This window comes from Pseudophryne corroboree, chromosome 4, assembly GCF_028390025.1.
Source record: "Pseudophryne corroboree isolate aPseCor3 chromosome 4, aPseCor3.hap2, whole genome shotgun sequence".
In the NCBI taxonomy this organism is placed as follows: Eukaryota; Metazoa; Chordata; class Amphibia; order Anura; family Myobatrachidae; genus Pseudophryne; species Pseudophryne corroboree.
The window spans coordinates 422,593,565-422,620,402 of NC_086447.1; positions in this window are offsets into that span (position 1 = coordinate 422,593,565).

Below are 26,838 nucleotides of genomic sequence, written 5' to 3' on the forward strand. Positions count from 1 at the left end.
TTCCGTCAGCATCCAAGTTGGCTCAAGTTTTCATTCAGGAAATCTTCCGACTACACGGTCTTCCCGAGGAGATCATCTCTGATAGAGGAGTACAATTCGTAGCCAAATTCTGGCGAAGTTTGTGTCAAGCCCTCCAAGTCAAATTAAAGTACTCTTCAGCTTACCATCCTCAGACCAATGGTCAAACTGAGAGGGTGAATCAGTACTTGGAGGCCTTCCTCCGCATCTATGTGTCTTCCTCTCAAGATGACTGGGTTCAATTTCTTCCTTGGGCCGAGTTCAGCCATAATAACCAATATCATTCCTCATCTTCTTCAACACCATTCTTCATCAACTACGGATTCCACCCTAAAGTTCCAGAATTCCAGCCGCTTCCAGCGACTTCTGTACCAGCAGTTGATATCACATTGCGCCAGTTTTCAAACAACTGGAAAAATGTTCGAGCGGCCCTGCTCAAAGCATCATTTAGATACAAGAACTTTGCAGATAAGAAGCGTAGGGCAGTTCCTGCCCTCAAAGTGGGTGATCGTGTGTGGTTGTCTACAAAGAATTTGAGATTGAGAGTTCCAAGCATGAAGTTTGCGCCCCGTTACATCGGTCGTTTTCAAATTGAACAAGTTATCAATCCTGTTGCTTACAAACTCCAGTTACCCCTATTCTTGAAAATTCCTAGGACATTCCATGTTTCCCTTCTGAAACCGCTGATCCTGAATCGATTCCATTCTGCACTACCTTCGGCTCCTAAAGTCCAGACTCAACGGGGAGTTGAGTATGAAGTTGCCAAGATTCTGGATTCACGTTTTCGTTATGGTCAGTTACAATATCTTATTGATTGGAAGGGCTATGGCCCTGAGGAACGCTCTTGGACCAATGCTTCAGATGTCCATGCTCCTAACTTGGTCTGGAATTTCCACTCCAGATTTCCTCAGAAGCCACTTCTAAAGGGGGGGGGGGGGTGCTGTCACAATCCGGGTTATCTGGACGCCATTATTTACCTTACAGGTGTCTCCTAAGGCTGGCTCAGCATCCTAGGCCCGGTTCCCAGCTATGTTGCTAGCATTCATATGTCATGTCTCATCTTTGCTGATCCGTGGATATTGTCCTTCCAAAGCCCGGGTGACTGGCATGGCGTCACCTGCCGGCGGGGCCTCGGGCATCGTCTCCATATTCTCAATGCATTACAGGGTATGTGGCACTCTTCACCTACTGCGGCCGTGGCCATCCATGCTGGAGGTTTGAGATGCAAGTCGGCGTTCTCTGTGTTCACCGCCGCCATTACAGAGGAATCTCCATGTGGTGTTACAAACAAGGTTTCCCTTCACTGGCCGGTATGGGCGCAGCCATCTTAGTTCTAGTCACATGATCCTGACCTCCAATCCATAGCTCCGCTGAAGTGTGCCTAATTGCTCATCCAATCCCTGCATACCTAAGGGTATAAAGGGATTGAGCCTGCACCAGGAAATCGTCAGTGCTTTGGTTGTCAAACCTTGTTTCCAGTCTCTCTCTTCTGTGGTTGTTTTCATTCCAGGTTTTCAGCTCCTGTTTCCAGTTACCACTAAGAGACCCGCACCTGCTTACCACCTTGCGGTGCAGCCTGACTCTGCAGTCTTCTGTGTTTCCAGCTACAGTTTCATCTGCTTCCAGCGGTCAGCTTCCAGCAGTGATCAGCTTCCTTAAAGAGCCGGTGCGTCTCCAGCGGTTACCTGCATACCATCGCTACCCGCAAACCATCGGTACCCGCACACCATCGGTTCCTATATTCTCGCTCCCTAGCTTCATTCTACTATTTGGCTGGTTCCATCCAGCATCCACTCCATGTTCTAACACCTGGCTGGTTCCATCCAGAGTCCACGGCAGCTACCTCAACTACAGTGTTACCGGCTTCCAGTGATACATCTGCTGGTGTGTTCCTTGGCTACACTTAATACTACGGACGGGTCTGGTAAGGACATTCCATCTCTGGGACATTAAGAACTGTACCTACTGCTACCAGTACCCTGTGGCCATTGCCAAACCCATAGTTATCCAGGAACTGTTTTATCATATCTGCTGTATATCTTCATTCATTTATCACTGCTGTGAATACATGGAGTTCTGTTAATAAACTTTTATTGACTTTTAATCCTGGTTGTCATGGTCACGCCTTCAGGCAACCTTTCTACATCCTACTCATATGTCCAGCGGTCTGATTAAACCTCCAAAGTTTAGCTTCACCTCAGCCCCCACAACTGAGGCTTCCTCCCATCAGCTCAGGCCCTCAGTTGTGACATAGGACATCATTATGTTTTTTGAACATGGAACTTCAAAATAAACATGTGAACTGCTTCCTATAAAGTGCAACACAGGCCATTTCCTGTCAATGGAACGCAAACAACCATTTGGAACGCATATGACGTCACTTCTGGTTTTGGTACTTCCAGTTCCGGTACGTCCGGACTGGAAGTGAGCAGGAAATGCACATGTGGCAACCTCTGATAGGATCTACACAAGGATAAAGGCACGGACAACTGCACAGGGGGAAGTCAGCCTTGAAAAAGGGACAGCATAGTCCTGAAATGCGTTGGCTTTGCCCTGCTTTGCCATACTCCTGTTATGAGCCACGGCTGTGGCTCATTTCAATTTTGCATTTTGGTTATGTATTTTATGTTATACTTCTGTTTATGTTCCCCGTGGGTGTCATGGGGTGCTCGGATCTCACCCTTAAGGAGAGGATACTGTTATGAACCACAGGTAGTGGTTCATTCCTATTTTATGTTTATAAATTGTCTTGCAGGCCAGGATTTCCCGTTGCTCTGTTTAAGAATACTATTGTTTGCTGCCGGTGGTGAGTCTGTGTAATTGCAGCTTGTTCCCATGTGTTCAGCCTCACCTGGCTGCTAATTGCATCTTGTCAGTTTGGAGTCATGCAACAGGGCAGCTGCATGACATAATTAATTAGGCCTCTCTGTTATATGCTGGCTGAGTGCAATTCACATACGCTGGTAATATTTCTAGGTATCCAGTCTTCCAGAGTGTTTGAGTTCTGAGCTTGTTCCTGCCAGTTCCTGAGCTCCTGTCTAGCAGTGTCAGTCTAGCTGCTTCCTGTGTCGATTCCTGTGTCAGTCCCTGTGTCAATTCCTGTGTTTGATCACGTGTCCTGCCGTGAAGCGTTCCTGTCCAGAAGTCCTGTGGCTTTGCCTATGCCTGGTCGAGTTTCTGGCTTCTTGGTGTCCACCGGCCTGTCGTTTGGGATTCTGCCTGTCCTCCAGTTCTGAAAGTCTGTGTCGGCAGCATTGGGGGTTTCTGTCCGTTTGCCAGTATTTGTACCGGTTCTGTGAGTAGCGGCTTTGCCGCATCCGTCGGCCTAGGCCGCTGTATTCCTTGGTTGTATCTGTCACTGGTGTTTTGCAGAGGGTTCTGCTTATGCTGTCACTGCCGGTACACAAAAGTATTGTGTCAGCGTGTGGTCAGCATTTCCTTTGTTGTTCTTTTCCTTTGGCGGCGGGCCGCACATACATTTAGTTTTAGCCTAGTTAGTAGCCCCTGGCTTTGGTTGTTTCAGTTAGAGGGCCCCTTGTTATTACCCTGTCTCAGTGCACTCTTTGTCTCTCCTTAAGACGTGAGGGGGCATCAGAGTTGGGCAGACTTAATCCGCCCTTCAAACGCGGCTGCCATGGGCCCAAAAAACCATAGTCTCGCAAGAGTGAATTGACAGCATGGGTAAAATAACGGAGGTAGGGTGCCAGGGGCTATTCCCATTCCGTTTCCCTTTCCCAGCATTACGTCCTGGTGCTCTGGACTCACTTCATAACATCTCCCTTGTTCTGAGCACCAGGAACCTAACATTATCACCAGCCATACCACAAAAAAGAAATAAAACTTTTTTCTTTTTTGGCCCAGTCCAGTGTCTAGTTTAGAATCCAGTCCGGTGTTTAGAGTCCAGTCCGGTGTTTAGAGTCCAGTCCGGTGTTTAGAATCCAGTCCGGTGTTTAAAAGTCCAGTCCGGTTTTTAAAAGTCCAGTCCGGTGTTTAAAATAAAAAAAAATCCAGTCTTGTTTTGTCTAGTTTAAAAATTCAGTCTTGCCTTGTCTAGTTTTGCCTTGTCTTGTCTTGTCTAGTTTTAAATCCTCCTATGTCTACTATGCAAGCTCTGCAGGCATCTCTCTAAGCCCTGAACTCTGCTTTCAGTGCTTTGAAACCTGAGCGACTAGAAGTTTTGCAGCAATCCTTAAAGCAACTGCAAAACCTTCTGACTAAAATCTTGCTCATCTTGCCAGAAGTCGTTGAGAGTACATCTATCTCTAAAGAGACTCTTGTTCACAGTATGGTGACAAGAGAATCCTCTGGTTTAATTGAAGAGAAAAGGTTTAAAAGTTTTCTGCGGCCCAGGCTCTCAGAAGAGGAGCGTCTGCGTCGCAGAAACTTAAACTTATGCCTATATTGTGGGGGCTTAGGCCACTATCTACAGACCTGTGAGTTGCGCAAGCCAAAGTGTGGTGACAAGTCTTGCCCTCTGGCCAAGTTGAGTCAGGATACAAGACCTACTCCTGTCTCTACTGTGGCAGAGGTACTTGTCACACAACCCACACTTAAAAGCTCTCTGTCCTATAATTGGGGTCCTTGGGCAAGGGAGCCCCATTATAGATTCAGGAGTCAAAAGAGAATGTTTCTCTCCTCTCTTGAGGTTCCTGTTGAAGTAGAGTTGCAAGCCCCTGGAGTGGTGCCCGATGCCCAGGTTCCTGGAGTGGTGCTCGATGCCCAGGTTCCTGGAGTGGTGCCCGATGCCCAGGTTCCTGGAGTGGTGACCGTTGCCCAGAGTCCTGGAGTGGTGCCCGTTGCCCAGGGTCCTGGAGTGGTGCCCATTGCCCAGGGTCCTGGAGTGGTGCCGTTGCCCAGGGTCCTGGAGAGGTGCCCGATGCTCAGGATCTTGGTGCGGTACCCAATGCCCAGAGTGCTGGAGTGGTGCCCGATGCCCAGAGTGCTGGAGTGGTGCCCAATGCCCAGAGTGCTGGAGCGGTACCCGATGCCCAGAGTGCTGGAACGGTACCCGATGCCCAGAGTGCTGGAACGGTACCCGATGCCCAGAGCGCTGGAGCGGTACCCGATGCTCTAGCTTATAGAGGGACATCAAATATTACAGCTCAGGTTTCCATACCAGAAGGGGTCTCAGAAGCTGTTACCCCAGGTAGGGACTTGAAAAGCGCAACCCCAGAAAGGGTATCTAAAACCATAGTTCTAGAAGGGAACTCGAGAAGCAAAACTCCAGAAGGGATCTTTGAAGTAATATCCCCAAGTGGGGTCTCGAGAGACGCAGCCTCAAAGAAGGGTCTAGAGGTCACTTCCCCAGGAAAGAACTCAAGAGGCATAGCATTTGTGGAGGTTCTGAAGGTTATAGCTTCAGCAAAAGTCCCGGAAGTCATAGTCCCGGGAGAAGTTTCGATAATTATCGACTCAGAGAGGGAGGCCAATGGCTCAGTCCCAGTGAGGGAAGCCGATGGCTCGGTCCCAGTGAGGGAGGCCGATGGCTCGGTCCCAGTGGGGGAGGCCGACGGCTCGGTCCCAGTAAAATAATCCAAGGTGCTGACCCCAGCGGGGTTCCCGGAGGCCACTGCCCCAGCGGGGTTCCCGGAGGCCACTGCCCCGGGTGGGGTTCAGAAAGTCACTGCCCCGGGTGGGGTTCAGAAAGTCACTGCCCCGGGTGGGGTTCAAAAAGTCACAGCCCCGGGTGGGGTTCAGAAAATCACTGCCCCGGGTGGGGTTCAGAAAGTCACTGCCCCAGGTGGGGTTCAGAAAGTCTCAGCCTCGAGTAAGGTCAATAGTGACCAGGTCCTAGCAAAGCACTCTAGTCAGTCAGATGGGAATGAAGCAGATCCTGACTCTGTTGATATCTCAACATCTATAATCTTTGATGGGGACTTAGTCCAATTTCTGGCGCTTTACAAACACTATTACATCATTAAGTTGTCTAGACCATTTCTGGGCATCACTTCAGAGAACCTTGTGCTCTATCTGATTTATTCTTTTAGAGGAGAGCCTTTTCAGTGGGCGACCATCCTAATGAAAGCTGAAGATCCCATTCTTCAGGATCCCCCAGCATTCAGTGATGCAGTTATTAAAAGATATGGTTCCAAAGAAATTGGTTCAGGTTCCTCTAGGTCACTCATCTTATCTGCTGAGAGTTCACCGTATACTGTAGACTCGGTACAAGAGTCTCAGCCTATTGTTTTGACTGCAGGATGTGCTTTTCTGTCTTCTTCTAATAGTAGTACTTTGCCTGTAAGTTCAGCTCCCAAGGGTAAGAGACCTATCTCTGATTTGAACGCAGCCTTGCTGGGTGGTACCATCAGTTCAGACAATGTTTGGGGAATTAGCTTGGTCAGACCTAAAGAGCTTTGTAAAAAGAAGAAGAAGAAGAAGAAGAAGAAAAATAAATAATTTTTGACTCTTGCCTTGATATAAAAAAATATATATTTTTTTTTCCTTGTCTTGTGTCCAGTGGCCACCGTCAAGGGGAGGGCACTGTTACAAGCTGTTGTTACAGCTTGTTTATGTTTTCTTGTCTGTTAGACCAGTGTGTCCGGTTTTTTTTTGTATCCCTTGTGTTGGATAGTCTGAATTTTGGGGTCCTTTGACCCCTCCTCAAGGGGGGGTAATATTATGAGCCATGGCTGTGGCTCATTTCCATTTTGCATTTTGGTTATGTATTTTATGTTATACTTCTGTTTATGTTCTCCGTGGGTGTCATGGGGTGCTCGGATCTCACCCTTAAGGAGAGGATACTGTTATGAACCACAGGTAGTGGTTCATTCCTATTTTATGTTTATAAGTTGTCTTGCAGGCCAGGATTTCCCGTTGCTCTGTTTAAGAATACTCTTGTTTGCTGCCGGTGGTGAGTCTGTGTAATTGCAGCTTGTTCCCATGTGTTCAGCCTCACCTGGCTGCTAATTGCATCTTGTCAGTTTGGAGTCATGCAACAGGGCAGCTGCATGACATAATTAATTAGGCCTCTCTGTTATATGCTGGCTGAGTGCAATTCACAGACGCTGGTGATATTTCTAGGTATCCAGTCTTCCAGAGTGTTTGAGTTCTGAGCTTGTTCCTGCCAGTTCCTGAGCTCCTGTCTAGCAGTGTCAGTCTAGCTGCTTCCTGTGTCGATTCCTGTGTCAGTCCCTGTGTCGATTCCTGTGTCTGATCCCGTGTCCTGCCGTGAAGCGTTCCTGTCCAGAAGTCCTGTGGCTTTGCCTATGCCTGGTCGAGTTTCTGGCTTCTTGGTGTCCACCGGCCTGTCGTTTGGGATTCTGCCTGTCCTCCAGTTCTGAGAGTCTGTGTCGGCAGCATTGGGGGTTCCTGTCCGTTTGCCAGTATTTGTACCGGTTCCGTGAGTAGCGGCTTTGCCGCATCCGTCGGCCTAGGCCGCTGTATTCCTTGGTTGTATCTGTCACTGGTGTTTTGCAGAGGGTTCTGCTTATGCTGTCACCGCCGGTACACAAAAGTATTGGGTCGGCGTGTGGTCAGCATTTCCTTAGTTGTTCTTTTCCTTTGGCGGCGGGCCGCACATACATTTAGTTTTAGCCTAGTTAGTAGCCCCTGGCTTTGGTTGTTTCAGTTAGAGGGCCCCTTGCTATTACCCTGTCTCAGTTCACTCTTTGTCTCTCCTTAAGACCTGAGGGGGCATCGGAGTTGGGCAGACTTAATCCGCCCTTCAAACGCGGCTGCCATGGGCCCAAGAAATCATAGTCTCGCAAGAATGAATTGACAGCACGGGTAAAACAACGGAGGTAGGGTGCCAGGGGCTATTCCCATTCCGTTTCCCTTTCCCAGCATTACGTCCTGGTGCTCTGGACTCACTTCATAACATCTCCCTTGTTCTGAGCACCAGGAACCTAACAACTCCATTATCAAGACGGACAACCTCTACATGCTGTGAATCACGTGGATGGTCATTTGGGAATCAAATCTCTGGAGCCTATAGCAGGGTATTTCCCGGGGTACTCTGCTTTCTCAACACCTGCGGCTCCCACCAAATATATGGGTACGATCACCTTCATTGTGATTTACCACATGTGTTTTATATTTCTATATATTGGTCTCATTTTTTTTATTATCCACGAAAGAATGGATCACCATACTCGATACCTGTTCCTTTGCCCTCATTGATCTCATTATTAAAGAAAGAAGTGATAAACTCAAAGCAACAAAGGAAAGGATATTTTCAAACCATAATAGAACCGTTTACCAAACTGCCAAGATTTAAGGAACTAGGAGAAGATCTATCCATCAAAATGGAACAGAACACCAAAGAATTAATTAAGAAAAAACAGAAAAGGCTTCAAAGAGACTGTGATTTCTACAGGTTTGGAATCACCAAACCCAAACAGCCACGACCACAACAGACCAATGCACCACCCAATGATGGGACAACATCACGGAGGATGGAAGAGAGGAATGGAGAATATTATGGGGGAAGAAAGGAAAGAAATCTTACATTAAAAAAGAATACAGATCACAACTGGAGGGAAACATTCTACAGACATCGACCCGAACGAGTAATGTGGAGAAATAGAAACCCTTATCCCATAAGAAATTACCATCATCATGATACTAGAAGAACAACCTTAAGAGAGGAAAGTCGTTTTCCACCCACCCAAACAGAACAATACAGGAGAAGACTTCCATCAAGAGATCATTGGGACAGAAGCTATGACAGAAACACCCACACATCAAAGTATAAACTAAGAAATAGAGACAGAGATAGAATAAATACAAAAGACTACAGAAGTACCTCAAGAAGAAGACCTCCATCACGTGAAAAGGAATGGACCATTGATCGTTGGCCTATCACACCATCCAAGAACACCCAGACTCTAAGGAAAGATTACATAGTGGCTTGATCAGAAGAAGCTGGACCATCTACAAGCAGCCCCACCAGGGAAACACATCACACTGGTCCAAGGGAAGCACCGTCTCAGAAAGAAAGGAAAGCCCTAAGAAGACATTGACAGTTAACCCACTTCCCGAAAACTAAGAAATATAGGAAAAGGGGAAAAAAGGCAGGAAAGAAACCGAAAAAAAACTCACTACGTCTCCTGCAGTAAACACAGAAATAGAAGAAGTAGAAGAAGAAAAAGAATAATTTTCAATCTGAGGCAAAGTCCCCTTTCAGAAACAGAGGAAAAAGTACTCAAAAAGGGCCTTAAATATGCACCATCTACCACCTCAAATGCCTTTGACAAATTCGTGGACCTTCACAAATTTACCCGAAAAATCACTGTAAGAAAGTTTTTTGAAATAAAGAACTCATCTACAAGCATCAATCCATCTATTGAAAACAACTCTACCAATCCAGGAGATACACACAATTCCCAGTTCAAAAAGAAATCCCTTTTCTACCCAGCTCACATCAAAGGAAGTTTCATCAACACTTTCCAGAAACTAACAGAAGATTTCCGAAAATTTGAGAACAAAAAACCCAAACACAATCTCACCAAAAAGGAACATCAATCACTCACAGATCTCAGTAAAGATGAATCCATAATTATCAAGCCGTGTGATAAGGGAGGCGGAATTGCTATTCTAAACAAAGAAGACTATATTACAGAGATATCAAGACAACTCGCCGATACAGAAACATATTCCAAACTCAAAAATGATCCATCATCACGCATCAAAAATAACTTTGTGAAACTTCTAACTAAACATTTACCAGCAGGAGGAATCACTGAAAATTAATTTGGCTTTCTATACATAGAAGACCCTGTAACCCCGACCATATATGTTCTACCCAAGGTACATAAAAGCCTTTCTAACCCCCCAGGCTGACCCATCATAACTGGAATGGGAAACCTCACCTCAAATCTATCTGAATTGATTGATCATCTGCTACAACCCCTAGTCAGCACTACTCCAGCATTTCTAAAAGATACAAGAGACACCATCAGGAAGATACAAGGATTCGAATGGGATTTGAATACCCATATAATCACAGCCGATGTATCCTCACTGTATACAATAATAGATCACAAGGATGGACTAGAGGCCATAGAATGGTTCTTAGAGCGAACTGAGATGAGTGGAGAAAGGAAGAAATTCATCATAGATTCCATCAGTTTCATACTTACTAACAATTTCTTCTTCTTCAATGGAGATAACTATCTACAAAAAAAGGGTACCACAATGGGTACATGCTTTGCCCCAAGTTACGCCAACCTGTTCATGGCATTCTGGGAACATAAAACCATCTTCACAGGCATAACTTGGGGTATACAGCTGAAAGACTGGGGACGATACATAGATGACATCATCTTTATATGGAGAGGAGAAAGAGAGGACCTCGATCATTTTTGTTCATCATTGAATGAGAATACCATCAACATACATTTGACGTTTACCATCAGTAAAGCAGAAGTGAACTTTCTCGACTTGACCATCTATATCAAAGACTCTACATTTCAAACCAAGATCTATTCCAAACCTACGGACACTCGTAATCATATCTCCACCGACAGTGAACATCACCAAAATTGGTTAAAAGGGATTCCAAAAAGTCAATTCATAAGAATCAAAAGGAACTGCAGTGAACCAACCATATGCGAGGAACAGATACAGATCTACAAAAAATCATTCCTCAAAAAAGGATATAAAATGGAAATGGTCAATACAGGAAACCTCATTGATTGAAAGAGAACAACTCATCACTGATCAACAGAACATTGCTTCCATCTCCAAAAAAGATACAAATTGTGCTTTTCTTTCTTCTTATGACTCCGATCATAAACACTTCGAAAAAATCATTCGCAAACACTGGCACATTTTAAAAGGAGATCCTACGCTGAAGAACATCATTCCAGATAAACCCCAATTCATATACCGCAAAGCCCCTAATATTAAAAACTGTCTAGTACGTAGTGCCTTACCCATCAAAAGCACTAACCTATTAGAACAAAGGGCTTCCATCGCTGCAAAATGTGTCTGGGATGCAGACAGATACGAACAAACAAAGCTAAATACACTGAAGTCATGATCAATGGGACCACCTTCAAAATTCATGACTTCATCTCCTGTCATACTACCAATGTTGTATATCTAATATCCTGTATTTGTGGCAAATCCTACATTGGCAGGACATCGACATCACTCAAACTCGAATTGGGGAGCACTTGCGCAATATCCGCAAAGGCCTTATGACACACTACCTTTCGGAACATTTTAGGCAAGAACATCAGTGCTCCACAAGTGCCATCACTGAATTTATGGGACTAATCAACATAAAAGCTTCCTGGAAAAACAGGAATGTAGAGAAATTGCTGGCCAAAACAGAAATGAAATCCATTTTCAATCTGAAAACCCTTGCTCCCAATGGCCTCAATCAGGACTTTGAAATTAAATGGTTTCTTTAATTTCCCCCATTTTCTCCCAAACAATGTGTTCTATATCCAGCCTTCATATCAGTTTATGTGCCTTATAACCATTTTCACTTACAAAAAGATTAAATAAAATAAAAAAATAAAAATAAAGAAAAGATGAGGAAAAAGTAGAGGATAGAAGGAGGAAAGGGAAGAAAGAAAAAATATATATATTATTTTTAATTATTTTTTTCATTGTATTATTATTCATCGATTGTTATCTCTTTTCTTTGAGGATCATCCATATGAATAACTTACCATCATTAAGAATCATTATCAACATATTTAGGACATCATTATAATGTTTATTGAAAATGGAACTTCAAAATAAACATGTGAACTGCTTCCTATAAAGTGCAACACAGGCCACTTTCTGTCAATGGAACGAAAACAACCTTTTGGAACGGATATGATGTCACTTCTGGTTTTGGTACTTCCGGTTCCGGTACTTCCAGACTGGAAGTGAGCAGGAAATGCACATGTGGCAACCTCTGATAGGATCTACACCAGGATAAAGGCACGGACAACTGCACAGGGGGCAATCAGCCTTGAAAAAGGGACAGCATAGTCCTGAAACGCATTGGATTTGCCCTGCTGTGCCATATTCCATTTTCAAGATGGACAACCTCTACATGCTGTGGGTCACGTGGATGGTCATTTGGGAATCAAATCTCTGAAACCTATAGCAGGGTATTTCCCGGGGTACTCTGCTTTCTCAATACCTGCGATTCCCACCAAATATACAGGTATGATCACCTTCCTGCCTTCATTGTGATTCACCACATGTGTTTTATATTTCTATACATTGCTCTCATTTAATTTTTATTTTATTAAATATTTTATCATATTTTGATAACTCATTTGACATCTATATTGGAGATATCATATCTACACGGATCTAGCACCTACTAGGGAGTGGTCACATCTCTTTGCTATTGTCTATTCCGAAGGGAGTCATTTAGGGGAACCCCATACCCTCCCTCACAGCTTGCTTCAGATCCCATACAGCGCCAGTTAGCCCCCACTTTTCGTATACAACTGGGACATTACTTAATTCGAAGAGCATCACAAGATAATCATAGTGGCCGTCACGGGTGTTAAAAGCGGTCTTCCACTCATTGCCACTCCAGATTCTAATGAGATTATTTGCCCCACGAAGATCAATTTTGGTAGATACTGGCTCCTTTAATTCTGTCAAACAGTTCCGTGATTAACGGTAAGGGGTAGCTGTTTTTTATGGTAATTTCATTTAATGCTCTATAATCAATGGAGGGACATAATCCTCCATCTTTCTTTTTCACAAAGAAAAACCCTGCCCCTGCAGGAGGTAAAGAAGGATGAATGAATCCTTTTTTTAGATTCTCTTTTATATATTCACTCATGGCCTGAATTTCAGGACTGGAAAGAGGATAGGTTTGTCCTCTAGTAGGCATTCTCCCCGAGATCAGCTCGATGGGACAATCCCATTTCCGATGAGGAGGCAGAACATCAGCGGTCTTTTCACTGAAGACGTCAGTAAATTCTTTGTATGCCTCAGGAATTTCACACTGGGGTTTGTTAAATATCTGAATGCATAATCAATATAATTTATTATCTTAAAACAAATATAGTCACATATTTCATAGGTACAGCATATAGCTATACCTATCATATACTGTAACATACCTTATCATATAACATACCTTAACTCTTAATCCATTTTGTTTTATAAAGTGACCTTTATACAGACATTGGTTCACTTATCAGATACATGTACCTTTAAACAGAGTTTGGAAAACAGCAGACTCATTGGGTGAGATTCAAATTATATATCACACCCAATTTCCTTTCTAAAATGATCTCTGTTATCGTGCATAGGGGGTAATTCCAAGTTGATCGTAGCAGGAAATTTTTTAGCAGTTGGGCAAAACCATGTGCACTGCAGGGGGGGGGGGCAGATATAACATTTGCAAAGAGAGTTAGATTTGGGTGGGTTATATTGTTTCTGTGCAGGGTAAATACTGGCTGCTTTATTTGTACACTGCAATTTAGATTGAAGATTGAACTCACCACACCCAAATCTCTCTCTCTCTGCACATGTTATATATGCCCCCCCCTGCAGTGCACATGGTTTTGCCCAACTGCTAAAAAAATTTCCTGCTGCGATCAACTTGGAATTACCCCCATATTGCGCCCATAGTAATCAGGTTTAGCTGTGTAAAGGGTTGGGTGCCTCGCTACTCCGGGTGTAGCGAGCTGAAATAATGATACAACATCCCTGAGGGCAGAAACAGAATGAGTGTGGAAATGGATGAAAATAATTGAATCCCACCCATTGTGTGTAATACAATTGGAATTAGCACCAAATAAGGCTAATTAGCTTCTAGCTGGTTCTTTGTACTAATATGAGCATAACATTGTACTAAAGATGCATGAAATCATATGGGAGTGTGGTAAGAATGGGGAGTAACTGAATATTATAAAAATGAGTGAATTGCCAGATTTTCTCTGTTGAAGTAGTTTTGACGCGGGCTGAGAGGATGTGGTCTCTCAACCTGTACATGGGCGTGGTCTTTTTAATAAATAATCAATTGCTTTTCTAAGTCTGACTTCAATTCAGTCTTTTACTTAAAAGCAACAACAACAGCAACAAGATGGTTAAATTAGGATTAGACAGGTTTCAACCCCAAAGATCTCACGAGACGAACTTGAGCTAAACAGGAATGGAAACAGGAGGAACTCCATGCTGTGAGTTGTAGTGTAGACCAGTCGATTTGAGGGTTGTGAAGTTGAAGCCAAGGAATACCCAACATGATCTCATAGGTGGCTTTAGGAATGACCAAAAGTTCAATGAGCTCAGAATGAAGAAAGCCCACACCTAGGACCACGGCTTAGTTTGCTGACTGATGGACCCCTCAGCAATACGGCTACCGTCCACAGCAGTGAGATAGACTGGGCGAGACAACCTTATCAACTGCAGCCTGTGTAATAAAGTTCTCAGCAGCACCACAGTCAATTAAAGCTGAGAAAACATGTAACCCACTCTGTGTTTCCAAAGTTACCGGTAAGATAAGTTCTCAAGAAGAAGAGCTTTGTATAAGGTTCCTAACTTGACTCCTCCGTTGCAAGTTAGGACCTGGCGTTTCCCGAACATGACGGACAGGAACCAATCATGTGACCAGCAGCAGCACAGTACAGACACAGTCTTTCCCGTAATCTTCTTGACCGCTCCTCAGGAGTTAAGCGGGACCTATTTACTTGCATAGGCTCATCTGAAGTGGAGGGAGAAGGTTGTACTTGAGGCATAACTCAGTGCTTGCGAGGATCACCATGAGAACGTTCTCTTGCTCTTTCGCGTAATCGCAGAGTCAACTTTACACACAAGGAAATTAATGATTTCAATTGCTCTGGTAGATCTCGGGTAGCCAGTTCATCTTTTATATGATCAGAGAGACCGTGCCAGATTGCCGCAACCAGCGCTTGATTGTTCCACTCAACCTCTGACACCAATGTCTGGAACTGGATGACATACTGTCCCATGGTGCGTGTTCCCTGGCGAATCTGGAGGATATCAGAGGAAGCTGATGTTGTACGCCCATGCTCATCAAAGATACATTTAAATGCAGCTACAAAGTCTGTGTAGTTGTTAAGCAGTGAATCTGCTCACTCCCATAACGGGGAAACCCAATTGAAGGCAGGGCCAGTCAGGAGAGACACAATGTACGCAATTTTGGTTCTGGGCGTCGGGAAATTGTGCGGCAGCAATTCAAAGTGAACTTTGGTTCAGGAATCCACAACAGGTTTTAGGATTGCCATCAAATTTACTTGGTGTAGGAAGATGGAGACGAGATCCTAAACCAGAAGCAACTGAAGAGCCTGAAGCTGTGGCACTGGAAACTGGAGCTGGAGTCGCTGGTGCAGCTGGAACTATAGAACTTGGCAGAGATTGTTGTAAGGTATCCAACCGAGAAGACATCTCTTTTAAAAACTGTATGATCTGATGTTGTGCAGCCTCTGTACAATCGAGTTGTGAGATTAAGTTCTGAAGAGCCCCTGCTCCCACACTCTGACCACCATCTGGGTCCATGGACCTTGGACAAACTGTCAGATCTGTGGTTATGTCTGTCCCTGGAGGGGACACTAGTGGGTCAGTGGTGGTGCGATGGAGAAACCGAGGAGGCTGTAAGAGATTCCTGCACATGTACGCAATGATGTTTATTATATGCTCACAAGTATAAACAGTAATTGAAGCAGATGAAACTAGAGATGAATGGTACAAGTAATGCTGACAACAATGAAATAAACAGTCACAGGTTTTTAGCTTGTCTGGAAACCAGTGCAGTAATTAGGCAATGAAATACAGGCAATGAACTATTCTGGAAACTAGTATAGCAATCAGATGGTGATCACTCCCACAGTTGGTTTGGAAACCAGCAACGATACTCCACACAGTCAGTTTGTAATGCAAGTCCACAACCAAGCAAGGTTAAGCAGGAGACAACTTGAAACACATATGAAGTGGTTGTATTAAGTGCCAGATGCCATAGCACAATACTTAATGCAAGTTAACCATACACATGTGAGGATAATGAATAGCACCTGAAGAAAGTCTCTTACTGCAGTAGGTGGAGGCTGACTGTAGCAGAAGTTGGAGCTGAAGTAAATGCTGGGACCTGTAGTTCCACAGGAATACTGGAACCGCGAGATCACTCGATGATGCCAGAAATAGGAGATTGCCGGAAACAGGAGATTGAAGACTGGAGACTGGAGATTGGAACTGGAAACTGGAGATTGTACACTGGAAAATGAAGATTGGAAACTGGAACCAGGAGATGCTATGCAGCAATGCGATGCATTGTCCAAGGTGATAAGACTGAGCCGATGCTCTGGACTTATACCCCCTGATCGGCAGTCATTGGATACTTGGATAATGTGATCAATCACAACTTGAAACACATATGAAGTGGTTGTATTAAGTGCCAGATGCCATAGCACAATGCTGAATGCAAGTTAACCATACACAGATAAGGATAATGAATAGCACCTGAAGAAAGTCTCTTACTGCAAAAGGTGGAGGCTGACTGTAGCAGAAAATAAAACAAATGTGGCACGAGTGTCTATGGCGCAAAGCTGCCTGTGCACCTCTGGTGTTAAAGATAAATGTCACCACATTTATAAACCAAAGATAGATACAGAAAAATGTGTAGTATTGTTTATAAATCAGATCAATGAAAAGAAGATATTTTGTGACTGGTAGTGAGTTGATTATCGCTCGTGTACCCCACTCACACAAAAATAAGTGAAGATGTGCACATAAAGGTTTCTTTTATACAATGTGAAAACTTCATACGGCTTTTAAACAGACAGACGTAGGGCCATAGTCAGCTGCTATAAGCAGGGGAACCCCAAACTCACACAAATTATGTTTAAAACACTCCTGTAATGGTATCTTTAATAAGTGGTCCTTATGAACAGGGCATACCCCCACTCACACTGGGACTGCAGGATCAAATTCAATCAAGGTATCTTTATATTGTTCCAGGTATGCTGCGGTAATTCTCCTGCAAAGCCTTAGTGGTTCACCCGTTCAGAAAATGACTGGGGATTAACATCTACCATGATCCCACATATAATGCATTGAATGTGCAAGTACTCCAAAACAAGTCAAATGAAAAAAGTAATGTCCATAATAGCAGTTTAATACATCCAAAAACAGGTTAATATAAAAATTAAAAAAATATATAAAAATACAAAAAAAAAACAATAACAAAGTCTTTTGATGTATTATCCTTTTGACAGGATGTAGAACAGAACAGAATATGGCTACTCACAGTCCAGTTAGTGTCAACGCATTTCGGTCGGTGGACCTTTGTCAAGACATTTCTGGACTGTGAATAGCCCAGATGTTTATGGGATTATCCACCTATCTGTGAGCAGCAGGAAGTGATGTAGGCATTTATTAAACTTCCTACATCAAAAATCCTAAACTATTTTTATTGTATTGTATTGTCAGTATAGTAGAAATCCTAAGGGAAATTAATAGAGATGAGCGGGTTCGGTTCTCAGAGAACCGAACCCTACAGAACTTTACGTCCCGAGCCTGGATCCAAGCCCGGCTCGGGTTTTCCCGCCTGACTCGGAAACCAGAGCGAGGCAAAACGTCATCATCCCGCTGTCGGATTCTCGCGGGGTCTAGATACCATATAAGTAGCCGTGCATCGCCGCCATTTTCACTCCAGTCATGGAGAGTGTAGTGAGAGGATGTGTATCTGACCTCAGTGTCTTTGCGGGTGGGAAAGTAGGGTGGTGATTATAGTGCTGTCTTGTGCTGCTCAGTCCAGTGTAGTGTCTTATGCTGCATCAATCGGTCCAGTGACCAGTTACAGTGGTGGTGTCTTCTGCTGCCATATGTCCAGTGATGCTGTCTAAGCCCTTACAATGTTGCTGTGTTGTCCTGCATAAGACCAGTGGTAGCGTCCTGTGCATCAGTCAGTCCAGTGATCAGTCACAGTGGTGGTGTCCAGTGCTGCTGTATAATAAGTCCCTTACAGTGTCGCTGTGTTGTCCTGCATAAGACCAGTGGTAGTGTCCTGTGCATCAGTCAGTCCAGGGACCAGTCACAGTGGTGGTGTCCTCTGCTCCCATATGTCCAGTGCTGCTGTATAATAAGTCCCTTACAGTGTCGCTGTGTTGTCCTGCATCAGACCAGTGGTAATGTTCTGTGCATCAGTCAGTCCAGTGATCAGTCACAGTGGTGGTGTCCTCTGCTGCCATATGTCTAGTGCTTATGTATAATAAGTCCCTTACAGTGTCGCTGTGTTGTCCTACATCAGACCAGTGGTAGTGTCCTGTGTTGTATATTATATACTCCAAATAAAGGGGTTATTAACATGTAATCCAAATATAATTTTTACAGGGTTTGCCCTGTGTGGTGTAGGGGTACACTCTCCTGTGCCGCATATTGTGGTACATAACTCCAGAAAAACAATGAAGAACAAATATTTGGAGGATAAAATAGGGAAAGATCAAGAACCACTTCCTCCTAGTGCTGAAGCTGCTGCCACTAGTCATGACATAGACAATGAAATGCCATCAACGTTGTCTGCCAAAGCCCAATGTCATAGTAGAGGGCATGTCAAATCCAAAAAGCCAAAGTTCAGTAAAATGACCCAAAAAAAGAAATTTAAATGGTCTGAGGAGAAACGTAAACTTGCCAATATGCCATTTACGACACAGAGTGACAAGGAGTGGCTAAGGCCCTGGCCTATGTTCATGATTAGTGGTTCAGTTTCACATGATGATGGAAGGCCTCATACTTCCGCTAGATAAATGAAAAGAGTTAACCTGGCAAAAGCACAGCAAAGAACTGTGTGTTCTATGATGGTATCAAAAATCCCCAAGGAGAGTCGAAGTGTGTTGGCGGTAGTGATGTGCACCGGAAATTTTTTGGGTTTTGTGTTTTGGTTTTGGATTCGGTTCCGAGGCCGTGTTTTGGATTCGGACGCGTTTTGGCAAAACCTCCCTGAAAATTTTTTGTCGGATTCGGGTGTGTTTTGGATTCTGGTGTTTTTTTTTACAAAAAACCCTCAAAAACAGCTTAAATCATAGAATTTGGGGGTCATTTTGATCACGTAGTATTATTAACCTCAATAACCATAATTTCCACTCATTTTCATTCTATTCTGAACACCTCACACCTCACAATATTATTTTTAGTCTTAAAATTTGCACCGAGGTCGCTGGATAACTAAGCTAAGCGACCCAAGTGGCCGACACAAACACCTGGCCCATCTAGGAGTGGCACTGCAGTGTCAGACAGGATGTCAGATTTAAAAAATAGTCCCCAAACAGCACATGATGCAAAGAAAAAAAGAGGTGCACCAAGGTCGCTGGATGGCTAAGATAAGCGACACAAGTGGCCGACACAAACACCTGGCCCATCTAGGAGTGGAACTGCAGTGTCAGGCAGGATGTCAGATTTAAAAAAATAGTCCCCAAACAGCACATGATGCAAAGAAAAATGAAAGAAAAAAGAGGTGCAAGATGGAATTGTCCTTGGGACCTCCCACCCACCGGCCCTCCCACCCACCCTTATGTTGTATAAACAGGACATGCACACTTTAGCGAACCCATCATTTCAGCGACAGGGTCTGCCACACGACTGTGACTGAAATGACTGGTTGGTTTGGACCCCCACCAAAAAAGAAGCAATCAATCTCTCCTTGCACAAACTGGCTCTACAGAGGCAAGATGTCCACCTCCTCCTCATCATCCGATTCCTCACCCCTTTCACTGTGTGCATCCCCCTCCTCACAGATTATTAATTTGTCCCCACTGGAATCCACCATCTCAGGTCCCTGTGTACTTTATGGAGGCAATTGCTGGTGAATGTCTCCACCGAGGAATAGATTATAATTCATTTTGATGAACATCATCTTCTCCACATTTTCTGGAAGTAACCTCGTACGTCGATTGCTGACAAGGTAAGTGGCTGCACTAAGCACTCTTTCGGAGTACACACTGGAGGGGGGGCAACTTAGGTAAAATAAAGCCAGTTTGTGCAAGGGCCTCCAAATTGCCTCTTTTTCCTGCCAGTATACGTATGGACTGTCTGACGTGCCTACTTGGATGCGGTCACTTATATAATCCTCCACCATTCTTTCAATGGTGAGTGAATCATATGCAGTGACAGTAGACGACATGTCAGTAATCGTTGGCAGGTCCTTCAGTCCGGACCAGATGTCAGCACTCGCTCCAGACTGCCCTGCATCACCGCCAGCGGGTGGGCTCGGAATTCTTAGCCTTTTCCTCGCAGCCCCAGTTGCGGGAGAATGTAAAGGAGGAGCTGTTGACGGGTCACGTTCCGCTTGACTTGACAATTTTCTCACCAGCAGTTCTTTGAACCTCTGCAGACTTGTGTCTGCCGGAAAGAGAGATACAACGAAGGTTTTAAATCTAGGATCGAGCACGGTGGACAAAATGTAGTGCTCTGATTTCAACAGATTGACCACCCGTGAATCCTTGTTAAGCGAATTAAGGGCTCCATCCACAAGTCCCACATGCCTAGTGGAATCGCTCTGTTTTAGCTCCTCCTTCAATGTCTCCAGCTTCTTCTGCAAAAGCCTGATGAGGGGAATGACCTGACCAGGCTGGCAGTGTCTGAACTGACTTCACGTGTGGCAAATTCAAAGGGTTGCAGAACCTTGCACAACGTTGAAATCATTCTCCACTGCGCTTGAGTCAGGTGCATTCACCCTCCTTTGCCTATATCGTAGGCAGATGTATAGGCTTGAATGGCCTTTTGCTGCTCCTCCATCCTCTGAAGCATATAGAGGGTTGAATTCCACCTCGTTACCACCTCTTGCTTCAGATGATGGATGGGCAGGTTCAGGACTGTTTGCTGGTGCTCCAGTCTTCGGCACGCGGTGGCTGAATGCCGAAAGTGTCCCGCAATTCTTCAGGCCACCGACAGCATCTCTTGCACGCCCCTGTCGTTTTTTAAATAATTCTGCACCACCAAATTCAATGTATGTGCAAAACATGGGATGTGCTGGAATTTGCCCAGATGTAATGCACGCACAATATTGGTGGCGTTGTCCGATGTCACAAATCCCCAGGAGAGTCCAATTGGGGTAAGCCATTCTGCGATGATGTTCCTCAGTTTCCGTAAGAGGTTGTCAGCTGTGTGCCTCTTATGGAAAGCGGTGATACAAAGCGTAGCCTGCCTAGGAACGAGTTGGCGTTTGCGAGATGCTGCTACTGGTGCCGCCGCTGCTGTTCTTGCTGCGGGAGGCAATACATCTACCCAGTGGGCTGTCACAGTCATATAGTCCTGAGTCTGCCTTGCTCCACTTGTCCACATGTCCGTGGTTAAGTGGACATTGGGTACAACTGCATTTTTTAGGACACTGGTGAGTCTTTTTCTGACGTCTGTGTACATTTTCGGTATCACCTGCCTAGAGAAATGGAACCTAGATGGTATTTGGTACCGGGGACACAGTACCTCAATCAAGTCTCTAGTTCCCCGTGAATTAACGGTGGATACCGGAAACACGTTTCTCACCACCCAGACTGCCAAGGCCTGAGTTATCCGCTTTGCAGCAGGATGACTGCTGTGATATTTCATCTTCCTCGCAAAGGACTGTTGGACAGTCAATTGCTTACTGGAAATAGTACAAGTGGTCTTCCGACTTCCCCTCTGGGATGACGATCGACTCCCAGCAGCAACAACAGCAGCGCCAGCAGCAGTCGGCGTTACACTCAAGGATGCATCGGAGGAATCCCAGGCAGGAGAGGACTCGTCAGACTTGCCAGTGACATGGCCTGCAGGACTATTGGCTTTCCTGTCTAAGAAGGAAATTGACACTGAGGGAGTTGGTGGTGTGGTTTGCAGGAGCTTGGTTACAAGAGGAAGGGATTTAGTGATCAGTGGACTGCTTCCGCTGTCATCCAATGTTTTTGAACTTGTCACTAACTTCTGATGAATGCGGTCCAGGTGACGTATAAGGGAGGATGTTCCTAGGTGGTTAACGTCCTTACCCCTACTTATTACAGCTTGACAAAGGCAACACACAGCTTGACACCAGTTGTCCGCATTTCTGTTGAAATAATTCCACACCGAAGAGGTGATTTTTTTTGTATTTTGACCAGGCATGTCAATGGCCATTTTCGTCCCACGGACAATAGGTGTCTCCCAGGGTGCCTGACTTAAACAAACCACCTCACCATCAGAATCCTCCTTGTCAATTTCCACCCCAGCGCCAGCAACACCCATATCCTCATCCTGGTGTACTTCAACAGTGACATCTTCAATTTGACTATCAGGAACTGGACTGCGGGTGCTCCTTCCAGCACTTGCAGGGGGCATGCAAATGGTGGAAGGCGCAACCTCTTCCGGTCCAGTGTTGGGAAGGTCAGGCATCGCAACCGACACAATTGGACTCTCCTTGGGGATTTGTGATTTAGAAGAACGCACAGTTCTTTGCTGTGCTTTTGCCATCTTAACTCTTTTAAGTTTTCTAGCAGGAGGATGAGTGCTTCCATCCTCAGGTGAAGCTGAACCACTAGCCTTGAACATAGGCCAGGACCTCAGCCATTCCTTGCCACTCCGTGTCATAAATGGCACATTGGCAAGTTTACGCTTCTCCTCAGACGATTTTGATTTAGATTTTTGGGTCATTTTACTGAGCTTTATTTTTTTGGATTTTACATGCTCTCTACTATGACATTGGGCATCGGCCTTGGCAGACGACGTTGATGGCATTTCATCGTCTCGGCCATAACTAATGGCAGCAGCTTCAGCACGAGGTGGAAGTGGATCTTGATCTTTCCCTATTTTACCCTCCATATTTTTGTTCTCCATTTTTTAATGTGTGAAATTATATGCCAGTAATATATCAATAGCAATGGCCTACTACTATATATACTGCGCACAACTGAAATGCACCACAGGTATGGATGGATAGTATACTTGACGACACAGAGGTAAGTAGAGCAGTGGCCTACTGTACCGTACTGCTATATAGTATATACTGGTGGTCAGCAAACTGTGGAAAACTGAAATGCACCACAGGTATGGATGGATAGTATACTTGATGACACAGAGGTAGGTACAGCAGTGGCCTACTGTACCGTACTGCTATATATTATATACTCGTGGTCGGTAAACTGTGCAAAACTGAAATGCACCACAGGTTTGGATGGATAGTATACTTGACGACACAGAGGTAGGTAGAGCAGTGGCCTTCTGTTCCGTACTGCTATATAGTATATACTGGGGGTCAGCAAACTGTGCAAAACTAAAATGCACGACAGGTATGGATGGATAGTATACTTGACGACACAGAGGTAGGTAGAGCAGTGGACTACTGTACCGTACTGCTATATATATAGTTATACTGGTGGTCAGCAAAATTCTGCACTATCCTCCTACTATATACTACAATGAAGCACAGATATGGAGCGTTTTTCAGGCAGAGAACGTATAATACTGGTGGTCAGTGGTCACTGGTCAGCAAAACTCTGCACTGTCCTCCTACTATATAATACTGCTGGTCCCCAGTCGCCACAATAAAGCAATTAGCACACTGAGCACAGATATTTGCAGCACACTGAGCACAGTCAGATATTGAGCGTTTTTCAGGCAGAGAATGTAGATATTTGCACTTGCAGCACACTGAGCACAGATATTTGCAGCACACTGAGCACAGATATTTGCAGCACAATTTGCAGCCCGCTGAACATAGAAACTGAGAGGATGCCAGCCACGTCCTCTCATGATCATCCCCAATGCACAAGTAAAAAATAGCGGCGACGCGCGGCTCCTTATATAGAATACGAATCTCGCGAGAATCTGACCGCGGGATGATGACGCTCGGGCACGCTCGGGTTAAACGAGCAAGGCGGGAGGATTCGAGTTGCTCGGACCCCTGAAAAAAAAGGTGAAGTTCGGGCGGGTTCGGATCCCGAGGATCCAAACCCGCTCATCACTAGTTGGCGGTTGCGATGCCTGACCTTCCCAACACTGGACGGGAAAAGGGGGCTCTTTCCACCATTTTCACACCCTCTGCAAGTGCTGGAAGGAGCCCACATAGTCCAGTTTCTGATATTCAAATTGAAGATCTCACTGTTGAAGTACACCAGGATGAGGATATGGGTGTTGCTGGCGCTGAGGAGGATTCTGATAGTGATGTGGTTTGTTTAAATCAGGCACCGCGGGAGACACCTTTTGTCCGTTGGATGAATAATCCCATTGTGATGCCTGGGAAAAAAACAAAAAAGCCTCCTCTTCGGTGTGTAATTATTTCTCCACAAATCCGGACAACAGTTGTCAAGCCGTGTGTTGCCTCTGTCAATCTGTAATAAGTAGTGGTAAGGACAATAACCACCTAGGAACGTCACCTGCTGCGCATTCATCAGAAGGCAGTGTCAAGTTGTTAAACTTTGGGTAAGAGCGTAAGCAGTCCACTGACACCTAAATCCCTTCTTCCTCTTAAGCTCCTGCAAGCCACACCACCAACTCCCTCAACGTCAACTTCCTCCTCAGTCAGGAACATCAGTAGTCCTGCAGGCCATGTCACTGGCAAGACTGAGGAGTCCTCTCCTAACCGGGATTCCTCCGGAGGATCCTTGAGTGGTACGCCTACTGCTGCTGTTGCTGCCGCTGCTGTTGTTGCTGCTGGGAATCGATTGTCATCCCAGAGGGAAAGTCAGAAGACCACTTGTACTACTTCAACTAAGCAATTGACTGTCCAACAGTCCTTTGTGAGGAAGAGGAAATATGACAGCAGTCATCCTTTTGCACAGTGACATAACGGAGGCCTTGACAGCTATGTTGGTGTTAGACGTGCATCTGGCATCCGCCATTAGTTCAGTGGGACTTAGAGAATTGTTTGAGGTAGTGTGTACCAAATCCCATCTAGGTTCCACTTCCCTAGGCAGGCGATACTGAGATTGTACAGAGACGTCAGAAAAAGTGTCCTCAGTGTCCTAAAAAATGCAGTTGTATCCACTGTCCAGTTAACCACTGACATGTGGACATGTAGACAAGTGGAAAAGAGAAGACTAAGGACTATATGACTGTGACAGCCCACTGGGTAGATGTATTGCCTCACACAGCAACAACAGCAGCGGCACCAGTAGCAGCATCTCACAAATGCCAACTCGTTCCTAGGCAGGCTACGCTATGTATCACCACCTTCCGAAAAAGGCACACCGCTGACAAACTCTTATGGAAACTGACGGACATCATCGCACATTTGCTTACCCCAATTAGACTCTCCTGGGGATTTGTGATATTGGAGAACACCACCAATATTGTGCATGCATTACATCTGGGCAAATTCCAGCACGTCCCAAGTTTTGCACATACAATTAATTTGGTGGTGCAGAATTTTTTTAAAAATGACAGGGGCGTGCAGGAGATGCTGCCGGTGTCCCAAAAATTGCGGTCCACTTTCGACATTCAGCCACTGCTTGCCGAAGACTGGAGCACCAGCAAACACTCCTGAACCTGCTCTGCCATCACCTGAAGCAAAAGGTGGTAACGAGCTGAAATTCAACACTCTATATGCTTCAGAGGATGGAGGAGCATCATAAGGCCATTCAAGCCTATACATCCACCTACGATATAGGCAAAGGAGGGGAATGCATCTGACTCAAGCGCAGTGGAGAATGATTTCCGTCTTGTGTAACGTTCTCCAACCCTTCAAACTTGCCACACGGGAAGTCAGCTTGAGTAAGGTCATTCCCCTCATCAGGATTTTGCAGAAGCAGCTGTAGAAATTGAAGGAGGAGCTAAGATGGAGTGATTCTGCAAAGTATGTGGGACTTGTGGATGGAGCCCTTCATTCACTTTGCCAGGATTCAAGGGTGGTCAATCTGTTGAAATCAGAGCACTACATTTTGGCCACCGTGCTCGATCCTAGGTTTAAAGGCTACAGTGTACCTCTCTTTCCAGCAGACATAAGTCTGCAGAGGTTCAAAGATCTGCTGGTGAGAAAATTGTCAACTCAAGTGGAACGTGAACAGTTCCTCCTTCATTTTCTCCCACAACTGGGGCAACAAGGAAAAGGATAAGATTTCCTAGCCCGCCCCCTGGCAGTGATGCGGGGCAGTCAGGAGTGAGTGCTGACATCTAGTCCGGACTGAAGGACCTGCCAACAATTACTGACACGTTTACTGTCACTGCATATGATTCTGTCACTATTGAAAGAATGGTGGAGGATAATATGAGTGACCGCATCCAAGTAGGCATGTCAGACAGTCCGTACGTATACTGGCATGAAAAAGAGGCAATTTGGATGCCCTTTCACAAACTGGCTTTATTTTACCTAAGTTGCCCCCCCTCCAGTGTATACTACAAAAGAGTGTTTAGTGCAGCCGGTCACCTTGTCAGCGATCGGCGTAGGAGGATACTTCCACCAAATGTGGAGAAGATGATCAAAATGAATGATAAATTCCTCTGGGAAGACCTTTACCAGCAATTACCTCCAGAAAGTACACAGGCACCTGTGATGGTGGATTCCAGTGAAGATTAATTAATACTCTGTGAGGTAGAGGATGTACACACTGAAAGGGGTGAGGAATCGGAGGATGAGGTTGACATCTTGCCACTGTAGAGCCAGTTTGTGGAAGGAGAGATTGATGGCTTCTTTTTTGGTGGGGGCCCAAACAAACCAGTCATTTCAGCCACAGTCATGTGGCAGACCCTGTCGCTGAAATGACTGGTTTGTTAAAGTGTGCATGTCCTGTTTATACAACATAAGGGTGGGTGGGAGGGCCCAGGGACAATTCCATCTTGCACCTCTTTTTCTTTTTTGCATCATGTGCTGTTTGGGGCCTAGTTTTTTAAAGTGTCATCCTGTCTGACACTGCCGTACAACTCCAGGGGTACTGCCGTATAAGTCATGGGGTACTTCCGTAAAAGTACAGTCCAGTGGTGCTGTCTTGTGCTGCATCAGTCCAGTGGTGGTGTCTT